Here is a 13,564-nt window from a genome sequence, read left to right as displayed (position 1 = left end):
AATCAGGAAAGGCAAATAGTCATTCAGCTTGTACCATGTAGACAGGTTCTTTCACAGGTATCACTATATGCTGTATCACACTTTACTTGCAAACATCCTCCAAACCACTGCTTACAGATAATGACCAGATTTTGTGCTGATTCTTAAGAGCTGATAATGACATTGACACTACACTTCTGTGAGTTAACCCTCGTTTGCAAAAACATCTGCCTATAAATTCATGTTACAAGTACACTTTGCAAGTCCGAGAAATGCTTACACAAATCTGACAGCAATTTTCACAATTTACTTTGCATTGCAATTTCCCTCTTTTAAATAAGAGACATCATGTCCCTAGATATTTTGAGGACTGGGTGCCTAAAACATGTTATGAACCAACATTTTATCAGGCACAGATGAACATAGATGAACACAGATGAACAACTTTATATCAGGCATAGTATGAATTTCCACAAAAGTGCTGGGCCTTGATCCATTGGCCACTGGCCTGCCTGGGACCCAGTTCCACAGGTAGTGGGGAATAACATGAAATGGGCTGCTCAAAGCGTTGGCTCCACTGCATGGCAACAGGTAAAAATCTAGAGCTTTTAGCAAAGCAGCTAGCGAAGCTTTAAGTATGTTAAGTGCTTTGAAACGGAGGCATCTCCATCTTAACTGGGCACATTTTGTGAAGTGCTCTGCAGCCTCCCTGCCTGGGCAAAACTGCTGGCTGTTGTGCAGAGCCACCCGTGCCCCTCTGCCCGGCTGCTGGGAACCACAAGGAAAGTCAGAAAGCAGAATTGAGGAAATTGTTCAAACTGGGCACTGTTCAAAGACAAATGTGTCCCCACACCTGGGAGGCAACTCAGCATCCATGGCTGCTGCTGAGGCACATGCTGCTGACAGGATCTGTGCACAGACGTGGATATGGATACTGGCAAAGACCTTCATGAATTATTTTGCTAGAGGTTGTTAAGAAAAGCGTTTTCTGTTAAAGAAAGTAACTGAGTCAAGGAGAAGTAACGAGGTAAAGAGGTAACAAGGAATGAGGTGCTCACCCCATTCCTTTTCATAATAACCAGACAAAAGGTTTTCATTTTGCATAATGGTTATTTGTAAAATAAATACGTTCTGTGGTATAGACTTTATGTTCTGTGGTACATACTTTCACATCCTACTACATGCTTCTATCTCTCACAGACAGAAATACTTATATTTGGATTCATTATCAGAGGTGCAGTGTATACCAGACACAACACCATGGACTACAGCTCACTTCTCCTTTCCCCATTCTCGCCTTCTCCTGAAGGCAGGAATTAATGCCAAACATGTATTTAAACAAAAATCCATCTGCTTCCAAATAATTAAGATCTCAGCTGAGGATCTTAATTGTGCCAGAATGGGAACAATCTGCCAATGGACATTTTGCTCCCATTTGATAAAAATTTGATCCTTGATGAAGGCCCTTGCCTATTGGCACAGTACAAATAAAAAGCAGCAAACTGGGTGCTTTCATTTTTAACAAGTAATTTGAATGGGGTTTGGTAAAAACCCACAAATCTTGTTATTTTTCTTACAAGTTTGTGAATTAAACAGGTGTTGATTCCCCATCTCACTGAAAAAATGATGTCCATTTCTGACAAACTTTTCCTGACTGTTTCCTCCATCCCCAAAAGCAGTGCCACGTCCATCTGACTCTGGGTTTACTCTAGAACACAGCACGCTCGAAGTACCAGAACAGCTGCAAGGTGTGTGCAATCACAGGTTTCACTGGCACAAGGAGCACTGGTCCCACAGGCACAGGCACGGGCTGCTCTGCGAGTGCTTCATCTGATCTGCAGGACTTTAGGGTGGTTTTCTGAAGCCTTGGGAGAAGAGTGGTAACACGCTGGTTAAACGCCACCCTGCCTGCAGGAGGAGTGGCATGCTGGACTCCTTGTGGGAGCTGCACCTCCGGGACCTTTTACTTTTTAGCACAGACCTCCTACCTGTTCCCTCGCAGCCGAGCAGGGGGATGATCCCTTTGTCTGCTCAGACACGCAGCGGCCGTTTTGCCATCTGCGTCCATAGGAGCTAGTGAGGTAATCCAGCAGCGAGCCATTCCCAACCTCGCTCCCTCCACGCGGGTGATTGAAATTCAGAGCACAGATCAGATAATCGGGTCAAGCCCAAAAAAAGAGGCTTTGGGCTCATGTGTCACAAATCAGTCTGGTCCCTTCAAACAGCACACCAGATTAGAACAAGCACCCGAACAAACCAGAGCGGAAAACCCGCAGCTCTCTAAAGCTGGTTTCAAAAGCTCTAACAAATCGCTCCATCTTTCACTCATTTAAACTTTCCAAATGAGGGTCAATACGGTCCCCGAGCATCCAAATGCTAATGCGCTTAAGTGCGCTTAAGCAGCTTTCCAGAGTGAATGGGCCAAAGAAGGGCTCGAAAAGACACGGCAGAGTTACTGTCACTGTCAAAAAGTCATTGTAGCCACCCCCAGAGTGGTTGCAATTCAACAAATTCATGATTTCTGTCTCTTAAAGGCATCTGCTTGAGAACATTTTTTTCCCTGAGCTGCTTTATCTCACAACGTCAGGCTGGCTCCAAAAGAAAAACCCTGCGATCGACTCTTGAGAACCAATACAGAGAAAGGACCCACATACCTTATTGCTTTCAAATTTCACACACACAAAAAGTTACCTTATTCACAGACAAAAGTGATTGGGCAAAGGTTCATTTCTTATACAAGCTGGAGGCACTCCTTTTTTCCTCCTCCTTTCAATTTCTGCACAGTCGTAGTCACCCAAGCAGAAAACTTTCAGGATCATGTGCCTTTTTAGGCAAGCCTGCTTATGAAGGGATTTTTTGTTGCTAGCAAAGGAAATCAAAATGCTATGAAAACTCACTGTTCCTTGCTGGGTATTCCCTCAAAGGTATATTTTTACAAGGGCAGAAAAGTTGAAATCAGATATCATAACTTGACATAACTTCTTTTTAAAAAAAGCATCTTTTTTTCTTTGGAAACAAGATTTGGTTAAAAAGCTTGCAGGAGGGCTGTATTCAGAGCTGAGAGAGAGCTCAGTAGCCAGCCTTTCCCTAGCAAACACAGCCATATCTTATTCCTGTTTTCCCATACTATACACAGGTAGATGCTTTGTAGCACTTCTGAAATAGCCCTTTGCGATAACTTATGTATACCGAATTGCAAAACATAGTAACAACTTTCCTGACAACGGCCTTGGAATGTAATAACAACATCCTGTTACACAAAGCTAGGAGGAAATGGTTTTTATATTTACAAGAGACAAATCTGAAACTTCTTCTAAACTCAGCAATTCTCAGAGTTACACTGGTTACACTGCTGATTTACAGCATAACACACCTTCTGCTCCCCCATATACACCACAAATCATAGTGTGTAAGACTGCATTTCTTCATAGAGTAAATGGGATCCAGGCATTAAAACAACTGTTATATACATAAAACACACAACAGCCTATAACATACACTTTATATCGTGTGTACATAGGAACACTGTGAGCAGCTGTGGGCTGCACTGCTGCCTCCTGCTTGGCTGGAAACTGCAACTGATTTTTCACTGATTCCACACTTCAGACTCGGAGTCCACCTCCTGATGTGTGAGCTATTACATGCTTGTAAGTCCCTCAATAATTTTTGGGGGGTGGGAGGGAAACCCCCCAAAAGGGGGCATTTAAAGACCTACAGACTCAACCTGTCCTACTGCATCTGTCCACTGATGCTAAATGCGCACTATTGTTCTCTATTATTTGAATACCCAGGACTTATTATCACTTTGAATTCTTCTAAAAAACAGAAGAGAAAACAGAATATATACACTGTTCCTTTACAATAAAAAAGTTCAGCAGTAGCTGCCACTGGAATTTGCAGCAAACTGCATAGATTGACACAGATGTGCTCATGGCTGTGAATGCTAGCAGAGAAGTTCAGAGTGAAGATTCCTGACAGGAGCAAATTGAAATAAAGTCTTGAGCACATGAGCAACCAAATCAACTAGATTTAAGATATTTAACTTTTTTCAGTTAAATACTCTGTGGATTCTGGAATGACAGAAAAGACAGACATACATGGATCATCTAATTATGAAAGTGAAATACTACTGAAATGCTGCTCAAGACCCAAAATCAATCTGACACTTATTAAACTAGGATAATTTTTAAAAAATTATTATAATCTGGATGCAAATTGCATTTGAAATAATCAGCAAGGTAAAAAATTTGCTACTTTGGGAATAACAGAAGCATCTGTCTTGTTTGGGCTCCTCCTTACCTTTGAGGAGATGACATGATTTCCTGGATATTGAGAATATAATAGCAGCAAATTCCTCAAGTCAAGTGATGTCAGAGAATTAAAATTTATAAGTGAGAAAAACAAAGTTACACATAACTTTCTGAATCAATGAGAGATGTGCATTTAGCTATGGGACAGATAACACTGTGCTTTTTAAATTGCACCTTCCCATTGAAATGGAGGCTTATTATAGCCAATTTTTCACAGCCACAGAGGTTTTTGGCTTCACAGCTGCTGCAAAAATCAAGGGCATCCCAGGGCTCAATCTCCAGGGTACAGCAACCAAACCCTGTCTGAGAGGACATACACTTCTATTGAAAAAAATATCCTTTAGACTATGTATTACCTTGTGTTAACTTTAACTGTGTGCAAATAGCAATAATATCCCAGAACAGCTACTACACTTTCCAGCAGCAGGAACTGAACTCAGCAGTGACGTAAGTGTTAGCTGAATAAAGAACAAACACAAACAAGTATTAATGAGAATCCACGTGAAGTACCAATAAAATGACTTTCTCTTTGGATGTTCCCAGCGGGGACAGCTCACGTCCAGGGGAGGCAGTGGCAGCTGAGCCGGGTGCCCGCAGAGCGAGGCCCTGCCCTGCCCTGCCCTGGCTGGTGGCACTGCTCACGTGCCCTGTGTACGGCCCCTCTCCCGAGGGCACACCGCTACCACTGACACGGCCCTGCTGCCTGTGCCTGTCGGGACTGACTTAACCCCACGGGCAGGCTAAAGAAGCACCAATCTCACCCCGTGAGCGCCTGGCTCAGGAGCTGTCCGGGACCTATGGGAGCTCTGGTCCCTTCCATGCAACTCCCCTACTGAACTGTGGCACAGGGATATTCTGGGATATTTTAAAATGCTTCTTTGGCTGGTGTCTGTGACCAAAAAGTCAGCACCAAAACATTATCCTCATGCTCCCATTGTCCCATAGATCTCCTGCCTCCCTAAAACAGATGATCCCTGCTGGAAACAACCTGCCTTACTTTGGTCTCTATTTCACAGCAACACAAGGTTAATTATAAAATGTATTTTGTTGTCCAGAAACCGAGATAATTCATGACAAGGTTACCACAGCATGTCACCAGGCAATGCTAAACCCTTCCTGTTTACTTTTCAGGCACTGTGCTGAGTGACCTGAGAGTCCAGGGACAGCCCGGCCGCTGTCCGGCGGCACAGCGCACCCGCCTGCGGGCAGGGTGGCTCCCCTGCCCTGGCGCTGCCCAAAGCACCACCCAGCTCCTACAGAGTCATCCCTGGCAGCACTGTGGTTCCTGTGCGTGTTTGCTCAGCAGGCAGTAGGCCAGGCTTAGCACAGCATGCTGCTGCAGACCCTGGCCCGGGCAGGGATGGCCACTGGAACGGCCGGCTCACATCTGGAACAGCTGGCCCCGTGCCAAAGTGGCCGGCTCAATGCCATGTGTCAGGGGCACAGCCTGCCCTTCTCCAGGTCTGGAGAGAGCCCTGAGGTCCCTGACTGTGGCCTCTGCCTCAGCAGCTTTGCTCTGTGCCAACAGCTGGTGGCAATTATGGCTCTTTTAAATTCTCTTCTTCAGAAACGAATCTGAATTAATTGCAAAAGGCCTCTGCCTCTCAGATTCTCCAAGTTTATAGATCAGGCTCCTTTTCCATATTTCCCTGCACGCTGTTTACCTTCTTATTTTCTCTCCTCTGTCTCTCTGGTCAGGTTACACATCTTTTTGTACTCTCCTGTTTCATTTTCCTGACTATGAGCTCAAGCCTGAGTTCAGAAAAGCATCTACATGGTGATTCACAAACAATTTACCTGGAGCTGTCTGGCACCCGTGTGAATCAGGACACGGAACTGCGCAGGGTCTCTGTGGACAAAGGTAAAGGGCTACCCTATTCACTTTCTTAGGCCTCAGTTTAAATTCACTTGCTGACATCAGACATCAATAATATGGATTCAGGACTTTGATCAGGTCCAGGTAAGTCCACAGCACTACAAGATCGGAACTTGGAAGCAATCTGCCAGAAAAATCCCTTCCCTCCTCCTGTCCACCCTTCTAAATAATTTTGTATTACCACTTGATGTCAAGTAGTCCTGAGGGAGTATTCTAAGAGAAATATTTGCTTTTTCTTAATTACAGAAACTGGGACAGTCCAACTGTTCCTAAGGAAATTCTCTACATAAATGTAATATATATGTCTTGTTCCATAAGGCGTGATCCTCTTCAGACCTAGTCAGATGTTCTGTTACTTATCTTCCATTTTTTTTCTGCTTTGGCTGTGCAGTAATGCTAGCTTGAGAAATTCCTTGTTGGAAACCTTCAGAGCACTATTCTCCTTGATGAAAGCTAAGATGGACTGACAGATCAGCACGTGTACACACCCAAAGAAGACTGGCATCACATAAAAACAGCTGAGGGGTAGAACAGTCAGTGTGGAGAGAGGAAACAGGGTGGCACATTCTATGTACTGCCTCTATTCACCACCCTGGTAATGCAGCTCTGAGTTCCTTCTGGCTTAGTCTGTGATGGTGGGAGAGTCAAGTGTTGTGCAGTACAGCAATGTTCAGGACCCCCGGGACATGGTCTCCACTGGCAGGTTCAAGGCTCGGGACCAAAAGCCCTTGGCCAACTAGGGGCAAGCTGATCTGAGAGAGAACAACTTGGAGGAACGGCAACTTCACAGCACTGGCTGGGGATTCAATGGGATTTAACCCCGCAGTGAATGCTGATCCCTGGCTCATTTGACCCCTTCACTGAGGGCACCACTGAGTGAGGACAGAAAGCTCTGCAAGAAATGAGACAAGCAGGGTCCTCCTGCTTGTAACAACCAAAGACCCCCCCAGAGGGGATGGGACCTGACTGCGTCAAACAACCAAAAGTGTATTCTTCAGAGTTCCTGAAACAGAAATGAAATTATGCTTGTTACGCAAACCAAGATTCAAATATGTGAGACACGTGAGTACAGAAGAGTTAATGCAGCATCATTTTAGAGCTTGCAGCTGGGGCTGGCTTGTGAAGTGCTATTCTTTCCGCTGTATCTTTAAGTGCTGTTAAATTCATTTGTCACTTGATCGAAAGCCAACAGGCTACAAATCTCCCAAGCCCCTCTCGCGCTGAATAGTGACAGGAGGATTCTGTTCTGCCATCAGAAAACATTTGTGCGCAGCTCTGTCCGCAGTCATACACGCTACTTTAACTCATCTGCCTCCCCATTCTCCCCAGCCCGGGAGGACAAATTGCTCACTGTGGCTCTCTTTCAGAGGCAGCGCAGCGCGCAAAGAATCATGACTGAGCAGAAACACAAGGAACAGGCACATAAAAATTCATCACTTTGGCCTACTGACCTCTTGCCACTGGATTTGGCAAACCCCATCTCAAAAAGTAGCACCGAGGGAGAGCTAAGCAGAGCGGCTGAGTGAAATTACTGACAAAAAATATCCTGGACACAGGAAAACCCCACCAGATGCTTCATTGTCTTTGCAGAGAAGTGGTGCTGAAAAAGGGGGTGATCTACCACATGGCATATTGGGTGGAATAAGTAGTGCCATTGTTTCAGGGCAGCTCTGTCACTTTACTGACCGCAATACAAAGAGGTGTAAAGCAAGATTTAATCCTGACTTTTTAGTCAGCAGATTAAAACCAATCATGCCAGATGTCCACAAGACTGTTTAACATACAGAAAGCTTTTTCATACTCTACAAAATAGTAGAAGTTGTAATAACTTCTTTATTTCCTCTAGAGAGGCCTTTTTCACTCACTTTTAGTCAGAAAAAAGGGAGATGTTGTAACAGATTTTAAGATGTGCTATTAATTTTTACTCTAGCCTTTCTTCTTTTCCCTTTTGAGACAAAGCTAAACAAAGTAAATTCTTTAACCCATCCAAAATTAGACAAGTATGCCAAAGAAAACTGCTGGTATAAGAAAGTTGTGATTTTAAAAAGAATTTATACCCATTAATACCAGCAATGAATGCTAACAGCACTGTTTAAATTCTTCAAGTCTAAGTACTTGAAGTGGTGGTCAGCATGCTGAGAAAGGAACAGATTATCCTTTTCCCCTCAAAACTGGAATTGTGCTGGTGAGACTTCCTGCCAAGATGTCTCTCACAGCTGGTGGTGCACACCTGGTCCGAGGATGTGTGTGCTCTGCTGCCTGCCTGAACAGGAGCACACAGGCAGGGCACCGCGGGGCTGGGGCTGGCAGCACCCCTGGGGAGCCCCGGCCACGCAGGAACCTTCAGGACCCTGACCTGGACTCATGGGGGCAGATCCCTCCGTGCCAGCAGGGGATGTCACCTCCACAGCCCTTCCTGCTGTGGGACCCAGAACCCTGACCACAGTCACTGCAAGCTACAATACAAGGGCTAATAAGTGAAAAATACTCACTGAGTGGTCTTTAAACTCACCTACACAACTGGTACACACTTTGGAATGTTGCTGCTTTCCTCTATGTCTATTTATGAACAAATTAATATCCAAAAGTACTACCATAAAGGATATAAATTCAACAATAATCAAAGCATATTTAGTAATTTTTTCTACTATATTAGCAAAGCGGAAAAGAGTTGGCGTATTAGTGTTTCCCTGCTGAATTTCCACAGCCAAAAATGCTACTAAATTCAGCAGAACTCAGAATGTATATTTACTTTGTCATATTAAGTTGCAAATAATTTGTGCATTTAAGAAAAAATAATTAACTTCTCTTTGGAAAAAAATTATAGAAAAAATAAATCTCCTTGAAATTCCAGTATTGGGCTGATTTGTATCACATTTATCATTTAGTAATTCAGAAGCCATATGGCAACAAGATAACACCTTGCTTGGCAACCCTTACCTATCAGTTGTTGTGGAAAAAATACAACTTACATATTTAATTTGTTTTCTCATCATGTGCTTTAACAAAATCCTCATTACAAGCTTCTAAAACAAAAGTAACTATCTTAGTGAATCCCTGACCTAAACCAGTACTGTTAAACCATTTTCTTCAATTCATACCTGGTAGAGACCTAAGTGAAGAGTTGAAATCATAAACCAAACAAACTAGCAAGGCACTGCTTTAGTTCTGCTGGCACTAAGCTAGGGACAGGCACAACTCTTTCCTGGCTGTTTAGTGCTTTCAGAGGAGCACCTGTAAGACTCCTGCAAGCTCTTCCTGCTGGGTTACTGCTGGTGTGAAGGGGCTCAGCTGTGTGTGACTGCAGCTCCTCTGCCCTCCTGCCACCACATGAACCACTCTGCATTTTTCCAAAGCAGGGTGCCACTTCTGCAACTCATGTCAGAGTGTGTTTTGGTTGACCATGGTTTGCTACATTACAAACCACAGCCACAGGTACAAGGATAGTAGCCTGCTTCCTTACCGGAAGATGTGTTTCATTAGGTTAATTAAGATGCACAATTTATCTTTCTTTCATCATCATCATCCTTACTGTACTTCTTGCAGGTTTTGTATCATACAAGCTAATGATTCTGTACTGAAAATTTTGGACAGGCAAAACCTCCAGTACTGCCTCTCATTTCCCCCGTGTACTCTGATGGCTGAAAGGTGTAAATCACTGGCTTTAAATCTTCTGGCCTCTCCCTGTCATACTGAGGGGATGTGGGCAGCACTGCAGTGAAGATGATGGTATTTTCTTTGTAACTAAGTCCAACTAGAGGCTCTCAAGCTACCTAACAGGAATAAGTCAACCAAGTGTAAATCTGACTAAGAGATTTCTGCCAGTTAAACACTTACTTCATTACTGCTTATTCCACCCTGGAATTTGCACAAAATTACAATTCTACTCTGTACTTCTGAATTTCTCCGGGCAATCTTGTGGGTGGCCTTCAAGATACATTTTACCAATTTTTCATGCCCATCCCTCGAAATGTGACCCTGCTCCTGTGCTTTTATCTCTCTGACAACTTCACACAGGAAAACATGCAGCCCCTCTGATAGCATGAAATCGGAAACAATAGCCTCTGGAAACAAAGGGGAGGAGGGAGGCAGGGTACAGTCCAGGTCCTGGCTGATTTTAGGCACAAACAGATGTTCATAGGGCCCAATACCCTGAGCAAGCTGAAAGGAAAAGCTTGTAAAAGAAATGGACCTTAAAAACAATGTATTGAAGAGCTTTAAAATAAAGGCAAAGGGAAAGCAATATGGCTTTCACTGATAAATCTCAGCTAAGAAAACCAAAGTGGCACCATGAATTTCAATGATGCATTTTTCTTTCTCAATGAACTCTACAGCTCATTTTGAAATCTACAAATTGCTTAAATCTCAACTTAGTTTACAAGTCTCCCACAGCCATTAAAAGGTTACAATACAGGCATTTCTATTTCTTGTAACTAATCACCAGAGCTGGAAACACCCAGCGAAGCCCTGAAATATAGGCTAATGCCATTATTTTAAAAGCTGCTTACAGCTCAACAAAGAGGAATATGCTGAAAGAATCTTGATTGGAAAAAATCTTAGACTAGCTGTTGGAACAAATTATGTTCAATCTCCTGTTCTTTTCATGTGCACTATTTCAGACTCAAAAAGCCCCATGGAAAGAATCCTTGAAGCGCTGTCCTGAATTGGACTTGGGCTGTGTTTCACAAAAGCCAAAACGCAGCATTTACAAATGAAACAAAGTGTGGAATCATTCCTCTGACTGAAGTTTCTGCTTTTGTGATTAAAACTCTCTTCCTCTCTCTTGAAGAGCCTGCTGTCCAAAAGGCCCTGTGCCATGCTCCAATGCACAAAATACATGTATTCATTACAGGAGAAAAAACCCTGAAAAATTTGGCACAAAGGCGGGTGCATAGCTTAAGTCCTGTTTAGGGTAGCCCTCACTTGAACTCCTCTCATTTGCATAGATTTTACCTATTGATTGTCTCTATCAGGGATACAGTGGATGGCTAAAAGGAATGTTCCATCAGCTGCTTGTGGTCAGGTGCAGATTTAATGTGATAGTTATTAGCATCAATGAGACTCACACAGCAAAGAAATAAAGAAGTGGAATCTTTTTCCACCAGCATCACAATCAGTAGGAATTATTTTAATGACAAACAAAGCCGAGACTGAAGGTATCTGAGCCTGCTTAGGAAGCTTAAGAAATTACAGCTTGAAACTCCATCCAGAAGTGACTGTGCATTTGTCTACTCTAATCATGCATACCGGGTCCTACGTGGCACTGATTTAATCTCAACTGAAGCAAATGGCACCTCTTTGACTAAAACAAACCTTCAGAAAGGCATGACCTCTTGATAACACACAGGACACTCACTAATTCCTCTGGCAGACACTCCAGGAACAGAACTGCTTATTGATCACTCTTATGGCTGATTTCCCGCATATGATTTTTCATTTTAAATTGTCTGTTAGCAGCTTCTAAACATCACTTAGATCCAAAAGGAAGGGGGACACTGCTGTGAACACAGCAAAGTATGAAACTGCAGCCTTCTGACTGCAAACTCCTGGGAAACCCTCTGACCTACTGGCAAGGGGTGTCTGAGTTAACTGGAGTGCACCTCTAAGGAAGCTCGGCTCAGCAAAGCTGGCCTACAAACTCCTCCTTGGCACTCAGATCTGGCCCAGTGTCTGGGTAAGAGATGGAGGGCCGGCCCTCCTCTCACACCAGACTGTGACTTTGCAATACCTGGAGTGGAGGTGTGCGATGGATTTCAACACACAGGCTCAGCAGCCACATGTAAAGTCAAATACGCAATTACAATAAATTTATCTAAAGATGCCTGAATGATTATGCAATGGTATTGCTGTGGGAGCTGGGGTTCAGCTGCTGGCAGGGGTTTGCCTTTGGTGTCTCCCATCGCTCTGCCACTGACCCCTTGGTGCTCCTGCATATGCAACACAGACAAATGCAAAGTTAAACACTGATGTTTCCAACAAACTCCTCTTGCCATAGGATCACTTGATTTCACTTCACCACTTTCATCCAAGTTGTTAATCTCAGGATAAACTGCCTTGTTCAAGCATGTTTTGTGACTGCATTTTCTCTCTCAATTTTCTTCTCATTACCAACTCTTGCATTAGGTTGCCTGAAATGAGTGTCAAGCTAATGAGCCTTCAGCTATTGACAACCTTGCCTGGTGTCTCTCTCCTTTCTTCCCCTTAACTACAGGAACAAATTTATTCTTCTAAAATTCTGTAAGGTCCCAGGTACACCCATTTGTTCCAAACCAACTTTCAAACATGTTGGTTACAGATGGGCAATTACAAACGGCCATTCCTACTCTTTAAATTCCTGACTCCCAGGAATTCCAGTTCCTCCTGACTGATCTGTCAGAAAACATCACTCAGGCACTGATGGCTCAAAGCTTTCCTTCATTTTTAAATTATACATAAATATGTCAAGTTTAGGAAATTTCCAGTACATTCAGGGAAAAGCCTAAGGATTTTTTTACTTCCAGATGTGAACAGAGCTTTTGAACCTTTTATGGCTACAATACTGACATCCTTGTGAAATTCAGCACTTGTCAAAACTGCAAAAATAAAGGATAGAAATGAAAATAAGTTTTGCTAACTCTTTCTATGACATCAACAAGTCGAGTAATACTGTAAAGAGCTACCCTTCATAAGCCTTCTGCCTCTAAGGGAGAGAGAATTTATATTAATCTGAATTTTTGGACTGTCATCAGAGATTTCTGCATGAGTGCTAATAATGTAGTATTACTTATAGTTGCAGTGCTGAACGATCTACAGCAATGTGATTTCAGAACTGCTATCAACTGAGTAACCAGTGCAGTTTGCACTAACTCGGCACGTTTTACTCCATCAAGGACTTTAACTTCTGAAAGCTATACTCAGTGTGCAGGAAATTGAGCTGCTCATATTACAGGATTTTAAAATTACCATTACAAAAACCCACTGTGAACTAGTACACAGATCTGATCAGTTAAAAATCTGTAATTCACCAGCTTCAGTGCAAATTCCATTTGGTTCTAGAGAAATTATCAAAGGTGGGAACAATGTTAATGCTAACAGTCTATATATACCCTTCTGTATCTCCTCAGTGCACACATATGGCTGAAGGAAATCTGTGTGAGTTATTGGAAAAACATCAGGTGAAACAGCCAGCTGTATAGGAATCATAGGCAGAAACTAGCTTTTATTTCAGTGGTCATGGTTTCACCAGAAATTCTGACAGCAAAAGGCCAGTGTCAGCTGTTTGCTGAAGCACGTATAACATGCAGCATCAGGCAGCAGCTTGGGCCCTCTGCACAGCCTAACAACAAAAGAATTGCAGCCTTCATTTTGTCTAACCCTGCTTTTATTGTTTGTCATTGTTTCTTAGAGTTATTCTGCTGTC

At 43.2% G+C, this 13,564-nt stretch overlaps 1 protein-coding gene across 2 annotated transcripts in view; it reads right to left on the bottom strand.

Annotated features, from left to right (window-relative positions):
• The window catches only part of INPP5A (inositol polyphosphate-5-phosphatase A), a 189,739-nt gene that overhangs the window by 33,727 nt on the left and 142,448 nt on the right, over positions 1-13,564 (bottom strand). The window lies entirely within an intron of this gene.

Source organism: Molothrus aeneus, chromosome 8 (genome assembly GCF_037042795.1).
Source record: "Molothrus aeneus isolate 106 chromosome 8, BPBGC_Maene_1.0, whole genome shotgun sequence".
Classification (NCBI taxonomy): Eukaryota; Metazoa; Chordata; class Aves; order Passeriformes; family Icteridae; genus Molothrus; species Molothrus aeneus.
This window is presented reverse-complemented; position numbering and strand designations above follow the sequence as displayed.